The sequence below is a fragment of the Mastigoproctus giganteus genome, chromosome 12, assembly GCF_048544385.1.
Source record: "Mastigoproctus giganteus isolate SK-2022 chromosome 12, ASM4854438v1, whole genome shotgun sequence".
Classification (NCBI taxonomy): Eukaryota; Metazoa; Arthropoda; class Arachnida; order Uropygi; family Thelyphonidae; genus Mastigoproctus; species Mastigoproctus giganteus.
Window position 1 is genome coordinate 3,912,020 of NC_143586.1, and position 15,938 is coordinate 3,927,957.

The window sequence follows — 15,938 nt, forward strand, 5'->3', positions numbered from 1 at the left end:
TTAATAGAGGCATACAATTGCAAGAAAGCAAGCTTATGCAGCATCAGCCAAAAAAAAACAATAACAGATGGAAGTCTGTTCCAGGAATCAACTACCCACTGGCTAAAGGAAAACTTCCGCCATCTATTCTACAACTGTTTTTCCTCAATTTGAAAATATGCCCCCTCAGGTTCTTAATCTGAGCCAGTGAAAGTATCTCATCGGCATTGAGCCTGCTCAAACCATTCAAGGCCTTATACACCTCTATCAGATCACCTCACAGGTGCCTAGTCTCCAGATGCTGCAATTTGCAGAACTTAAGCCTTTCTTGTTAAAGAGGACCTCTTTGTTCCCCTCACCAACCTGCTTTGTACTTGTTTTTAGGCCTTTTCTTCTTAAGCCTTTTTTTTTTTAAAATTTAAGCCTTTCTTGGTAAGTGCACCACTTTGTTCCTCTCACCAATCTTGTTGCCCTTCTCTGTTCTCGTTCCAGCAACTCTACATCCTTCCTAAAATGAGGCTTCCATACCTGTATACAGTACTCAAGGTGTGGCCTTACCATTGCCTTATACAAAGGGATAATCACCTCCTTGTCTCTGCTAGCAAAATTCCTATATATCATTGACAAAACTCCATAACCTGCCCTGGCAGCTCGTCTGCACTGCTCATCGAACTTCATATTTGACTGCACAATTACCCCCCAGGTCTTTTTCACTTTCCACTTCCCTGAGTGTAATGCCACATGGTACATTTCTCTTGGGTTATTGCTACCCATATGCAGTACTTTGCATTTTTCAATGTTAAACTTCAGTTGCCACTTCTCAGCCCATTTGCCCAACTTGTCTAGATCCAGTTGGAGTAGCATACTGTCTTTACTGTCGTTAACAACCCTGCCAACCTTTGAGGCGCCTCCGTAGCCAGGTGGGAAGGAGCAGCAGTGCGCAGCACACGCTTCTTGATTAGACCGGGGTTCGAGCCAGTCACCACCAAATATGGAGGATGCGGAAAGGTCAAGGAATGACCACCGCATATCCCGGAGCAATATGGCCTTAGTTGCTAATGCTCCTAAAAACCAACAAAACAAACAAACCTGCCAACCTTTGTATCATTTGCAAACTTGGACATTAATCCTGATATACCTTCATCAATATCATTGATGAATACACAAAACAACAATGGATCCAACACCATTGATTACCACTGTCCATTGATTACCACTCTGCATCTCCCACTCAACTATCCCTTTATCCATCATAGCAACTTACCCTTAATGCCATACTTCTCCAATTTGTACAGCAGTCTTCCATGTGCAACAGTATCAAAAGCTTTCCTGAAATCCAAGTATATGATCCCATTACTTGGATCATATACAAGTATATTATCCCATTTTATAAACCAGGAAATCTTGAATGCAGATTTAGAAACCTCACTTTAGGTTACTGTTATGGTTACTAAGAGCAAAAACAGGTGCACATATAGATTTCTTGCATTAATGTCAAGAATATAGTACACAGATTTCACAAATTTAGAACTTGTAAAATAATAAGAGGAGTTCACCTCAATATAGTACATAGAACACTTCCGTATGATACTCTCCAGAAATTAAAACGAAGAAATCGAAACACTTACATTAGAGTAAAAAATAATTAAAAACCAATTTAACACAATTAAAAATAAATTTGATGCAATTAAAAATATTAAAAAGAATAACGAAAATATTCAAAACGATTTTCCTTCCTTTAATTTCTGGAGAATATCATACGGAAGTGTTCTACGTACTATATTGAGGTAAACTTCTCTTATTATTTTACAAATATTAATATAAATGTAGAATGTATTGAGCATTACAGCTCTGATTCATACTATCTAATTCATTTTTAAACTCTTATTGACTATTTCATTCACTTCCCGTCTCTCCAGGGGTAACCTATCGATATACACAATTATGGGGGATTTTTTGAACGGCTTGGTGCAAAATTACACTAAATCAACACTAAGATACTCGGCCCAAAGTTACCATATTTCTTTTCTAAAATATTACCTTCAAAACAACATCGTTCCGAAGTTTGCCAGGGTTAATTTAAATAAAACAATTTCGGGCATAAAACAATTAACACTGGCCACATCGTGTAATATCGTTAAGCTTGCCTTAAAATCTCGATTTTCGAATAAACAAAAATACCTTTCCTAGGTTAGGAAGCTTCGCAATAAATTAAAAAATGATTATTTAATATATAATAGATTTGTGATGGGAAGCACAGGCCTCAGAAATAAAAAATACAGACACATAAATAAATTGCAAACATTATCGGAAAGGTCAAGACATGTTCATGCAAATTGTAACACATTGTCGTGGGCTTACGACCAAGTACATACGAATTGGGTGACAACCCCCCCCCCCACCCAACCAGTATTCAACGAACCAACATATCAACAGGTTGCAAATCTTTTCTTGTGTACGCTATTGCAGGACCAGATTTCACTTTTATACAAAGGATTAAATTATAATTTACCACCTCGAAAACTACCTAAAAAAACAATGCGTAATTGATATTGAATTTGGACTTCGTAATGTTCCACAAAAAGATTTATTTATTCAACATGTTAACCAAGTTGTGAAAAACATAGAAAATGCGACTTTCTAAATTGAATACACATGACAGTTCAGCTTTACGAGAACTTCAGGAAAATAAAGACATTATTATACAGAGGGCAGATAAAGGAGCTACAGTGGTAATACTAGATAAACCTGATTATATTTATAAATTAGATTCAGTTGTTTCTGATACCTCCACTTATCTTGAAGTAGACCCGGCACTGTTTACCAATTTGGTCAATCAATACAATAAAATGATAACCACATATTGAAAAAAATATTACATTACTATGGCTCAGTTAAAAGAATTGAAGGCCAGAACATACAATATTCCTGCACTTTTCGGTCAGGTAAAATTACACAAGACTGGATTTCCAATTCAATCTATTGTTTCCTCTAGGAACTCGGCATTTTCATTCTTAGCCACCCATGTATATAGCATTATAAAACCCTTTAGACAGGTAATACAATTTGGGATTAAGAACTACGATACATTATTTAATAAACTTAAAGACTGTAGACTTGGCGACAATGACAATTTATTCTCACTAGATGTTACCTCGTTATATACGAATGTATACGTTGAATACACATTAGATATTATTTGGGATATGTTAAATAATAACTCGATACCGATTAATTATACGAATCTACCTATTAAGGAAATTTTTTACTTAATTAAACTGTTAGTTGAGGCCAACTATATCACCTTTTGAGACAAGGTGTACAAACAAATTTTTGGATTACCAATGGGTTTGAGCCTGAGCGGTTTAATGTCAGAGATCTATCTCTCAACAATTGATCATATACATTTGACACCTTTTTGACCCTATATCACATACTATGGGAGGTATTTAGACGATGTTCTAGTTATTACTGATAGTAGTACTATCCAAGACATTTTACACTCGTTTAATAATATTCATTCTAGACTTAAATTTACATTGGAAAGGGAGGATACGGATACAAAGTCATTAAACTTGCTAAATTTCACGCTTACTCGGGACTCGAATAAAATGCAATTTAGCATCTATCGAAAACCTACAAACACCGGTATGCTTCTACATTATAATAGCTATCACCCGTTCACCTACAAAAGATCAATTATCTTTAATCAGTTTCTAAATGCTTATTAACTAGCAGGTTAGTTAATAAGCATTAATAAATATTAACTAGCAGGTTCTTAAACAGGGGTTATCCCCTTGCCACAATAAACCGAATTAGGGTACAGGCTAAGGATAGGATACAAAATACTACCCAGCCAACAATAGTAATATCAAAAAATACTTTATTTCTGTCCCATATGTTGAACAGTGGCACAAACAGCTTAATAGATTCTTTAAAGATACCGAATTTAAAATTGTGGCCAGGCCAATACGGAAATTACAGACTATACTGAACAATCGCTCGGTTCTTTCAGCGTTCGCAACACAAATTAATTACCTGGTATACAACATTTCTTGCGGTGATTGCGACTCGTCTTACCAAGGTTCAACGCATTTTTCTCTGAATATTCGTGTAAATCAACATGAAGCCTCAGTTTGTGCTTCTCGTTCAGCAGCGTCAGAATTAGCCTTTCGTGCCATTAATGAAAAACATACTTTTTTGTTTAACGAGGCCAAAATACTTACAATGTCCAACATAATTATTACGTTGGACAACATGACTATTAATTGCAGAAACCATAGAAATTAAATTACACAAGAATTCTGTTAATGTTTGTTTATGGCCAACAAACATTAACATTCTGTTAATGTTTGTTGGCCATATTTGATCTCCGATGCGTGGACCTTTACGTGCATGCATGAAGACAAATAATCACTATTTAAGTTTCATGTTCAACCCTATTTGGTAATTTTCATTCCTGTGATCGCAACATACGGTTGAAAAGCGTTGTCAGCTTCGGGAAGGAAAATCATTTTGAATATTTTCGTTATTTTCATTAGATTCTTTTTAATATTTTTAATTGCATTAAATTGATTTTTAATTGTGTTAAATTGGTTTTTAATTATTTTTTACTCTAATGTAAGTTTTTCGTTTTTTTTTTGTTTTAATTTCTGGAGAGTATCATATGGAAGTGTTCTACGTACTATATTGAGATAAACTCCTCTTATTATTTTACAAATATTAATATCAATGTAGAATGTATTGAGCATTACAGCTCTGATTCATACTAACAAATTTAGAACATTATAGGGGGTGTTGAAAACATGATGCCACTCAGACATAAGAGATGAATTTGAATATAGTGAGTCCAATATGTACAGAATGGATAGACAAGAAAGGAGAGGGTGACCACTGCAGTGTTGAATCAGTATGATGTGACAAGCAGAGGGAAAACAAAAATAAGCAAAGGCGTATATTATAGGCCAAATAACTGTGATAAGTATGTGAAACAACTATACAGATAAATGGTGGGCCAGCAAAGCTGAATGTCTTATTATGGGGGAATTTTAAATTTCTTCATTGGATATAGACTGGAACCGGTGCCGCCAAAAATCCTGACAGTCCAAATTCCCGACATACTGATGTATTAAAAAAAAAAAAAAAAAAAAAGTTAGAGTCCATATCTGAGAAGCTGTTTGTGATAAAAAATGTTTTTCATGTAATCAAAATGGCTGCTAAAAACATTAAAATTTTATTTGAACATATGGAACATGTATATTGCAGTTATGCAAACAGTATATGATAATGTTAATATTTTATGTCAGATCATTCTTGTTTCTCTTTCGACTGTTGCCTTCTAGCGTTTTGAACAGGATTCACCATGAAGTATGCATTCAGCCTGGTTTTCGACCTGTTGCTGTTCTATCTGAAATTCCTCGATGATCCTGTATATGCCAATATGTGCTCATCCGTCTATACACGCCTATCTTCAATGCCAAGCCTCAACACTGTTTTGGGTGTGTGGAATTCCCAGTTGAATGGAATTGTATACAGACCATAATGTTGGTGGAAATAATGGTGGAGCACAAAATACTGTACCATTATGCATATTCTGTTTAATTCTTCCATATATATAAAATTGTCTTCAAACCACTCTGTCACATCACTAGCCTCCCTCAGTAAATGTGGCTTCAGAACATTAAATGCTTGTGGTATCTCACCAGAAGGAATAAATGCCAAGGCACATAAATGTCGAAGCAGCAAACTAAATTCTTCATTGGTGCCGTACTAAGGTGCCAGCCCACTTACTTGAATTTTTCTCCAAACACATTTTCCCAGGTGGAAAAAAACAGATCTTATTAGAGACGTTAGGAAATTCACCTTTGGAGGCATTTATTGCAGCTGATTCCAGGTCAGTTGATATGACCTGTGGTCTCAATTCGATTTCATTTTCTTCTGCAAAGTCAATCATATTTTGAAATAAATGTTTATAATTTTAATTTTCTTCACTCTTATTTGTCATCAACACATAACTAAGGGAAGAATTCGATAGTTTCATTACCGATGGGTGCATGAATGTATATAATTGATAAAAAATTGTGGGCTTGGTTTTAAATGTACTATCCATAATCCAATATTGACCACATGATAGGCATTGAATTTTTGTTGTAAATAGAAGAATTCTTTCCTCTTCCACTGCAGACTCTTTAAAAATCCCATTTTCTTATTTTCCAATTTTCTTATTATTATATTAATAAGAAAATGGGATATTTTTTCTTGTTCCCTTTTAAACTGTGCCCATGGTTTAAAACAGCCAAAAAAAAAAAAAAAAAAAATCTTCCCATTTCAGCCATCTGGCTCCAAATATTTGTCTAGTTCAGCCTTAAATTTATTTAAGCTATCAACTTCCACAACAACAGATGGAAGGCTGTTCCAGGAATCAACTACCTGCTGGCTAAAGGAAAACTTCCGCACATCTATTCTACAACTGTCTTTCCTCAGTTTGAATCTATGCTCCCTCAGGTTCTTAATCTGAGCCAGCGAAAGTATCTCATCAGCATTGAGCCTGCTCAAACCATTCAAGGCCTTATACACCTCTATCAGATCACTTCACAGGTGCCTAGTCTCCAGATGCTGCAACTTGCAGAACTTAAGCCTTTCTTCGTAAGTGCACCCCTTTGTTCCTCTCACCAATCTTGTTGCCCTTCTCTGTTCTCGTTCCAGCAACTCTACATCCTTCCTAAAACGAGACCTCCAGACCTGTATACAGTACTCAAGGTGTGGCCTTACCATTGCCTTATACAAAGGGATAATCACCTCCTTGTCTCTGCTAGCAAAATTCCTATATATCATTGACAAAACCCCATGAGTTGCTCTGGCAGCCCATCTGCACTGCTCAGAGAACTTCATATCTGACTGCACAATTACCCCCCAGGTCTTTTTCATTCTCCACCTCCCTGAGTGTAGTACCACAGAATTGGTACATTTCTCTTGGGTTACTGCTACAAATGTGCAGTGCATTTGTCAATGTTAAACTTCAGTTAGCACTTCTCAGCCCATCTGCCTAACTTTTCTAGATCCTGTTGAAGTAGCATACAGTCTTTACTTTCATTATCAACCCTGTCAACCTTTGTACCATCTGCAAACTTGAACATTAAGCCTGTTATGCTTTCATCAATATCATTGATAAATACACAAAACAAGAATGGGTCCAGCACCGACTCCACTAATAACATTAGTCCAAGTAAAGCGGTGTCCATTTATTACACTCTCTGCTTTCTCCCACTCAGCCATCCCTTTATCCATTGCAGTAACTTGCCCTTAATGCCATACCACTCCAATTTGTGCAGCAGTCTTCCATGCGCAACAGTATCAAAAGCTTTCCTGAAATCCAAGTACAGTCCATTCCGGTTATTTGGGCCACATCGGGACTAGTGCATTTTGGCCTGATTAAGCGGCTGCCCCAATTATCCGAAGTTTCACGTAAATAGTTAAAAATACAATGTAACCCCCCTTTACAATTAGTTCACTGTACAATCAAATCACGTTACGACAAACTCCAAATAGTAAAATACCGTTCGCTATACGATGTGCAGTAAACCCCAGTAATCGTGATCACGTTTGTGAATTGAATTTTAATTCTATTAAACAGCGATTCTAATTAGCGAAAATAGGAGGAATATTATCCACAGGAGTTGAACATATGGAACATGTATATTGCAGTGTTCCATATGTATATGGAACCTTTATTACCTTACCAATTAAAAAATTAAATGATACGTGAAAATCAGAATATACGTGATAATCGGAATAATTAATACGTACTGTAATATGTACATACGAACTAGTTGACATTTCTGTTCACTGACATTTGTGGGTGGGGGTTAAAATTTAAAATAGTAAAAAGATAAGCAATCAATAACAAAGAACACGGCACACACACACACAAAGTGCAAGTAACACGATACGCGCAAGTGAGAATGGAGTAACGAGTTACAAAGCTTTAAAAATAGGAATGAAGAGAAGATCCGAAAATTAATTTTTTTATATGATTGAAGATTTCATGGAAGTGTAAACACATTTTACCATAATAAACCACAGAATTCCAGATGTTATAATTATCGCAAATTCAGTAAGATTGAGTTTACTGTCCGTTTATGATAGATTTCACTAACAGAAAAGCCCAATAAACAGGTGACTGCTAATTGCTTTTATTGTTTTATGGTTGTGACCTCCAGAATTTCGACCAAACCATGTGGTACCGTCAGAGACAATCATAGGGTAATCTCCAGTGCTGCAGTCTCCTGCCCCGATTAAACGGCATGCTGTCCCAATTAAGCGAAGTAAACCCTGTCTATTTTCTCAATTGGTTTCTGTTTTTTAAGATTTGCCCCAAATAAATGGCTGCCCCGATTAATCAGTGGCCCAAATAACCGGTATCCACTGTATATGATATAAAAAATTATTTTTTGCATCCAGTTCCTTGTGACCACATTGTAGTATCCTCTCAAATTGGTCAGACAAGACTTCCTCTTAACAAACCCATGCTGTGTCAGACAAGACTTCCCCTTAACAGACCTATACTATTACTCCTGTCTTGTCTAGGTGATTCTGTATCACCTCTTTAACTAGTGACTCCATTATATTTCCCGGAACTGAAGTTAAACTAACAGGTGTATAATTATGTATATCACCCTTTGAACCCCTTTTGTGAATTGGGGATACATTTCCACATCTCCAATCAATCAATGGGGACTTCTCCTGACTCTAAGGGTACTCACATAATTATGGCCTCTTTCATTATAACTGGATAGATTCCATCTGCTCCAGGTGCCTTTTTTTTATGTTTAACTTCAACAATTTCTCCTCCATTTTGCTCTCAGTTATTACAAAATCACTTAACTCCCTGTTAGTTTGATAAACTTCTGGCATTCCCCTCCCTGAATAACTCCTCATGTCTGAATGTTGATGCAAAATACTTTGATGCAAAGATTACAGACTAGCATATATCTGCAATAGGCTTCTCTGTCCCCTGATAATTTATGTGCATCCCATGCATTTTTCTTCTCTGCCATGAGCCTCATTAGTTCATCTGACATCCATTTAAGCCTAAACATTGAACAGTATTTCTTAGTTGGTATGAAAAGCCTAGTAGCCTCCAAGATTCAGTCCCTGAAGGCCATTTAGAATTCACTGCTGGTAACATCATCAGTTGATCCCTCTGTATAGAATTTAAAAACTCTGAGACCACTGTAGTCAACTTTGCTAAAACAAAAACCCTTCCCTTTACCCTTAATGATAGTTACATCTTTAATTAAATCCAACATCAGTACACTGTGATCACTGCCACCTAGTGGTTCCTTTATCTGTAGATTCTTAATGCATGAAGAATCACTACTGATAATCAGATCAAGAGTATTACTCCCTCTAGTTGCCTCACGAACATGCTGCTGTAGAAAACAATCATGAAATTATTCCACAAAAGCCTTGCTAGTGTGTGAGTGACCAACCCACAAATTGAAGTCAATCTCTGGGAAATTAAAATCCTCCATTATAAGACACTCTGATTTACTGGCCCACTATTTCTCTGCACAATTGCTCATTATACTCATCAAATTCATTAGGCCTATAACACACACCTACTCTCTATTTTCCTTTCCCACTGCTTATATCACACCAAACAGACTCAACATTGCATTGTCCACCAACATCAGTTGTATGCACTTCCTTAGATTTTATGTTTCGTAACTAACAGCATAACCCCTCCTCCCTTCCTGTACTGTCTGTCCTTTCTGTACACATTGTATTCCCCAAATTCCAATTCTGCACTGCTTATGTCTGTGTGACACCACATCTCTGATATACCATCAATATCTGCCTTTAATGTCTTGACTAGCACTTCAAGCTCATCGAATTTATTAACTGTATTCCTAGCATTGGTGTACATGCAAGTATACATGCACCTGTTTCTACTCTTAGTTACCCTAACACAGCCCATGTATTTACTTGTTCCACTATGACTCCCAGCAGTCCTGGAAATCCTTATTGCCTTGCTTTCCAGGCTGCTGCTCAATTGCATTTCAGTAGAAGCAGTGCAAGAGGTGAACTTTCACCTGTCAGCAGCTTCTGTTAATCCATTAGTCTGTGTACCCCCCCCAACTAGCAGTTTTCCGACCCACCTAACTCTGCCTCGATAGCATCAGAAAATATTCTTGCACCCTTTCTATTTATGTGTATCCCATTCCTGTAGAAGCAGTCTCTGCTGTTAATAAGCACAGACCAGGCTGAGAAAAATCTACCCCTTGAGCCTTGCACAATCTCTCCAGAACCGAAGTGATCGACAAGGCTCTTGTCATATACTCCCTCCTATCGTGTCTGGGCAAAATTGCAGACACTTTCAAATTCAACCCTAACTCACGGCATTTTTTCAGCATTGACTTGTTAAGTAATTCCGCTGGTTTCCTACTCTTAATATCATTAGTGCAACGTGTACAACAATATGACCTTTTGTGCCCTTAAAAGATGATATCTGCTCTACAACGTCATAAACCTTTGCCCCTGGGAGACATACCTGGTTCTGTTCCATCTATCTGTTTTGCACAATGTTTCCCCGTTTCATTTACAATAGAATCAACTACAATAGCAACTAGTTCCTTTGGGACCAATGCATTCTGCCTTGTGCGTTTCCACTGTGTTAGGCGCCTCCGTAGCCAGGTGGGAAGGAGCAGCAGTGCGTAGCACACGCTTCTTGATTAGACCGGGGTTCGAGCCCGTCACCACCAAATACGGAGGATGCGGAAAGGTCACGAAATGACCACCGCATATCCCGGAGCAATATGGCCTTAGTTGCTAATGCTCCTAAAAACCAAAAATAACAAAAATAATAACAATCCACTGTGTTGTGTGATGCTAAAGTGCAAGCTCTAGCATTGATGTGGGCAGCTCAGAGCTTAATGGGCCCCTCAATTTAAATCCTTTGAGGGCATCCACCCTGTGATTCAAGCTCTCAAACAACCCCATAACAATGCTAAGTTGGCGCCTGATTTCGTCACACTCCTTACATTGCACACACACTTCAGCCAAGGATCTCCGCTAGCATCCCATTTTTATTTCAACTCATATATTAATGATCTTGACAAAACACCCCCCACCATTCCCAACATGTTCCATTCAATATCTCCTGTGGTCTTCCGTCAAAAGGATGTCAGAAGTATTTTTTTCGAAACTTGATGCTAAGAAAGCTCCAGGTCCTGATGATATTTCTCTACTTATTTTCAAAACCTGTGCTCCCCGAACATACTCCTGTTCTTTGCTCCCTTTTTTCACTTTCTAATTCCAAAGGTGTTTTTCCTTCTGCATCGAAATTTGCTTATATCCATCCAGTTCATAAAAAGGGTGACAAATAGCTCTCATCCAATTATCATCCCATTGTAATTACTTCTGCTCTTTCTAAAGTAATGTAGAAATCAATTTACCTCCAACTCTTAAACTACCTACAAACCTTCCATCTGATCAATGATCGCCAGTATGGATTCCGTCAGTGTCAATCCATTGGTGTATTCTGGCTTATGTTACCCATTTATGGACTACATCAATGGAAAGGTTCGGTGAAACACAAGTAGTTGCTCTTGACATCTCAAAGGCTTTCGATCGTGTTTGGCATAAAGGTCTTCTAAACAAGCTTCCATCTTATGGTTTGCCAACTGTTTTTAGTAATTGGTTATCGAGTTTTCTCTCTGATCGCTCACTGAGGGTGATGGTAGATGGCTCTCTGTCTTCTAACTTCTCCACTAATGCTGGTGGCCCCCAAGGTTCAGTTCTTTCCCCCATTCTTTTCCTCTTTTTTATTAATGACATTCTTCCATTGACTGGAAATCCTATCCATAGTTTTGCTGATGATAGCAGATTGCTTTCCACTTTCCAGTTTGAGAAACCTTGCCCTGTTCAAACAGCTTTAACTTCTTGAATATCTGCTACCAGTTCCTTAAATGCTGATCTCCAGGTAATTCTCTAGTGGGGCAAAGACAACTTAGTTGATTTCAATCCTTCTAAAACTCAATCCTGTCTTGTATCCCGCAAAAAGGATTCTTTTGCTCCTGTGCTTATCTTTCATGAACTCAGATTTCTAGGCAAGATGATATATCTCTTTTGGAGATTATCCTGACTTGTAATCTCTCTCTTGGCACCAGCACATTACAAATATTGCTTCCTCTAAAAAACTTGGTTTTTTCTTTTGCTCTCGGTGTTACTTTTCTTCCAAACAGCTGTTCAGTCTGTACAAATCGCAAATCCACCCTACCATGGAATATAGTTTCAAAACCTCTCTCAGGCTTCTAGATTTCATTCAGAAGAGGGCAGTTAGGTTAATTAATGACTCATCTCTAACAGTCTCTCCACTCTCTGTCTCATAGACATACTGTTTCTGCTGCATGCCTTTTCTACAGATACTTCCATGGGCACTGTTCTTCTGAATTGGCTTCTATAATTCCCGCTGTCTCTTTCAAAACAGTCCGAACACGTGCCGCCACCAGCCAACATCCATTTACTGTCCAACTTCAAACCCACAGAACCAACTTTTCATCTTCTTCATTTATTCATTCAACTGCCCGTTTTCTGGAACAACCTTCCTTCATACGTATTTCCTGAAAATTACAGTCTACAGAAGTTCAAGTCTAATGTCAACAAATATCTGCTTTTGGCTTCTCAACCTCCAACCCATGCATGCTACTAAGTACTGTAGGTTCTAATACCTCTTGTGTTTGGAGTTTTAATTTAAAAAAAAAAACATCTGCAGCAGTAGCTTGCCCAAATGCCACACTGCAGTTTTACCAATCATTCATATTTAAAAGTATTAGAAGCTGTATTAAATTAACAAATCCATACTGTTATTCCTGTATGATACATTCCCATTACGATGATCCTTCATTACTACTTTAATAACTGACTCCTTTATTTTTGCACTTAAGATTCTTCTTTGCAAATAGGACAGATACATGTACATTGCCAATATGTAGGGACATCATCTGCTTTCAAGGATGCTCTTATTATTGAATAAAGATTTGTTTTCATGGAGTCTTTCCTGATATATAGGAATTTTGCTAGCAGGGAAAATGAGTTGATTATCCCGTTGTACAAGGCAATGGGCAGGCCAAACCTTGAGTCTGTGTGGAGGCCTCATTTTAGGAAGGATGTAGAGTTGCTAGAACGAGTACAAAGAAGCGTAACAAGATTGATGAAGGGAACAAGGGATGCTCTTACCAAGAAAGGCTTAACTTATACAAATTGCAGCACCCGGAGACTAGGCGCCTGTCTAGTCTCCAGGCACTAGGTGTATAAGGCCTTGAATGGGTTGAGCAAGCTCAATGCTGATGGGATTCTTCTTCTGGCTCAGATTAAGAAACGAAGGAAGCATAGATTCAAATTGAGGAAAGACAGTTGTAGAATAGATGTGTGGAAATTTGCCTTTAGCCAGCAGGTAGTTGATTGCTGGAACAGACTTCCATCCTCTTGTTGTGGAAATTGATAGCCTTAAATAAATTTAAGGCTGAGCTGGACAGGCATTTGGAATGAATGGATGGGTGAAATGGGAGGTTTGTTTTTTTTGTTTGGCTGCATAAGCTTGCTTTCTTGCATCATATGCCTCAACTAATGCTAATATCATATAAAATTTATTTTTTATAAATTTTTTTTTCAAGAAAGTCAAATTTTTGAAAAAATAACTCAGGCCACAGGGATAGTAGTTTTCTTAAAACTCAGTACTTAAAGGGCTGGAAGTCTTGATACAACTCTGCTGGCATGCATAATCATTTTGAATGTGTGCAAGCAAAGGGAATAGGATACATAAGCCATTTAATACTGCTTTGTAGTGAAATGAAGAAAAATTGTTTTAGGAATCATACAAAAGTACATAATTTGCTGAGATAACCTTGTGTCCTTTGTTGTTCTTGCTTCTGATATTTTCCAACTTGTAAAAGTTGACTGAATACAATTAAAATATGATGGAAAAAAAGTGGGTCTCCCTGGGACCCCATCTTGTCAATAACCAGGCACCAGTACACAAAGCAGCTTAGGAACATAGCATTTCAAACCTCTAAGCCTTACTAAGACTACCTTTACAAAAACAAAATCCCTTCCCCTTGATAATCCCTTGATAGTAGTTACATCTTTACATATATCCTACATCACTACACTTGTGATCACTGCCACCTAGTGGTTCTTTTATATGTAGTTGCTTAATGCAGTGAAGAGTCTACTGATAATCAGATCAAGAATATTATGTTCCCTTTTTGCCTCTATGCTGGAATAGAAAGGGGTCATCCAGTAAATTCAGAATGGTTCTTCTACTGTGAAAGTGACTATCCCACAAGTTTCAGTCAATATCTGGAAAGTTAAAGTCCCCATTACAATTTACTGGTCCAGTCCATTTGTCTATATAGCTCTTCATTATACATTAATGAAGAGTTTCGATTATAAATTAATTAGAAGCAAAAGGATTTAATTTAAGCTAGCTAACTAAAATTCATATTATAACCACATGCATAATGACCTAACCTAATGGTAGAAACATGTCATTTAAGAAGAAAAAACAAATAATTAAATCTGTATATAAGAAATCATTTAGATGCTGGCTGGGGTTACCCTTAACATCAAGAGTCTTCCTATCCACACTTAAAGAAAATAGGAATCATTAACTCCTCAATCCTCCAAGCTAAGGTATGCTCTAAGCTAAGTTATGTTAAGGCACCCAACTGTAACAAGAACTGCAATTTTTTTTTTTTTTTTTTTTATGTGAACCCCAAACACGAGAGGTATTAGAACCTATAGTACTTAGTACTGTGCTTGGGTTGGAGGTTGAGAAGACAAAAGAAGATATTTGTTGACATTGGACTTGAACTTCTGTAGATTGTAATTTTCAGGAAATACGTATGAAGGAAGGTTGCTCCAGAAAACGGCGGTTGAATGAATAAATGAGGAAGATGAAAAGTTGGTTCTGTGGGTTTGAAGTTGGACAGTAAATGGATGTTGGCTGGTGGCGGCACTTGTTCGGACTGTTTTGAAAGAGACAGCGGGAATTATAGAAGCCAGTTCAGAAGAACAGTGCCCATGGAAGTATCTGTAGAAGAGGCATGCAGCAGAAACAGTACGTCTATGAGACAGCGAGTGTAGATACTCTGTTAGACATGAATCATTAATTAACCTAACTGCCCTCTTCTGAATGGAATCAAGAAGCCTGAGAGAGGTTTTGGGGACACCACCCCAGATGTGGGAACAATATTCCATGGCTGGGTGGATTTGCGATTTATACAGAGTGAGCAGCTGTTTGGAAGAAAAGTAACGCTGAGAGCGAAAGAGAAAACCAAGTTTTTTAGATGCAGAGGAAGCAATATTTGTAATGTGCTTGTGCCAAGAGAGATTAGAAGTCAGGGTAATCCCCAAAAGAGATATATCATTTTGCCTAGAAATCGGAGTGTCATTAAACATAAGTATATGAGCAGAAGAATCCTTTTTGCAAGATATAAGACAAGACTGAGTTTTAGAAGGGTTGAAATCAATTAAGTTGTCTTTGCCCCACTGGAGAATTACCTGAAGATCGGCATTTAAGGAATTGGTAGCAGATTTTCGAGAAGTTGAAGCTGATTGAGCAGGACAAGGTTTCTCATAATGGAAAGTGGAATGCAATGTGCTATCATCGGCAAAACTATGGATAGGATTTCCAGTCAATGGAAGAAGGTCATTAATATACAAGAGAAAAAGAGTGGAGGAAAGAACTGAACCTTGGGGGACAGCGGCATTAGTGGAGAAGTTAGAAGACAGAGAGCCATCTACCATCACCCTCAGTGAGTGATTAGAGAGAAAACTGGATAACCAATTACTAAAAACAGTTGGCAAACCATAAGATGGAAGCTTGTTTAGAAGACCTTTATGCCAAACATGATCAAAAGCCTTTGAGATGTCAAGAACAACTACTTGTGTTTCAC

General features: G+C 37.5%; 1 protein-coding gene across 1 annotated transcript in view; it reads left to right on the forward strand.

Moving 5' to 3' along the window:
• Sirt7 (sirtuin 7) overlaps positions 1-15,938 on the forward strand; it is a 177,318-nt gene that overhangs the window by 118,588 nt on the left and 42,792 nt on the right. The gene's annotated exons all lie outside the window — the stretch shown is intronic.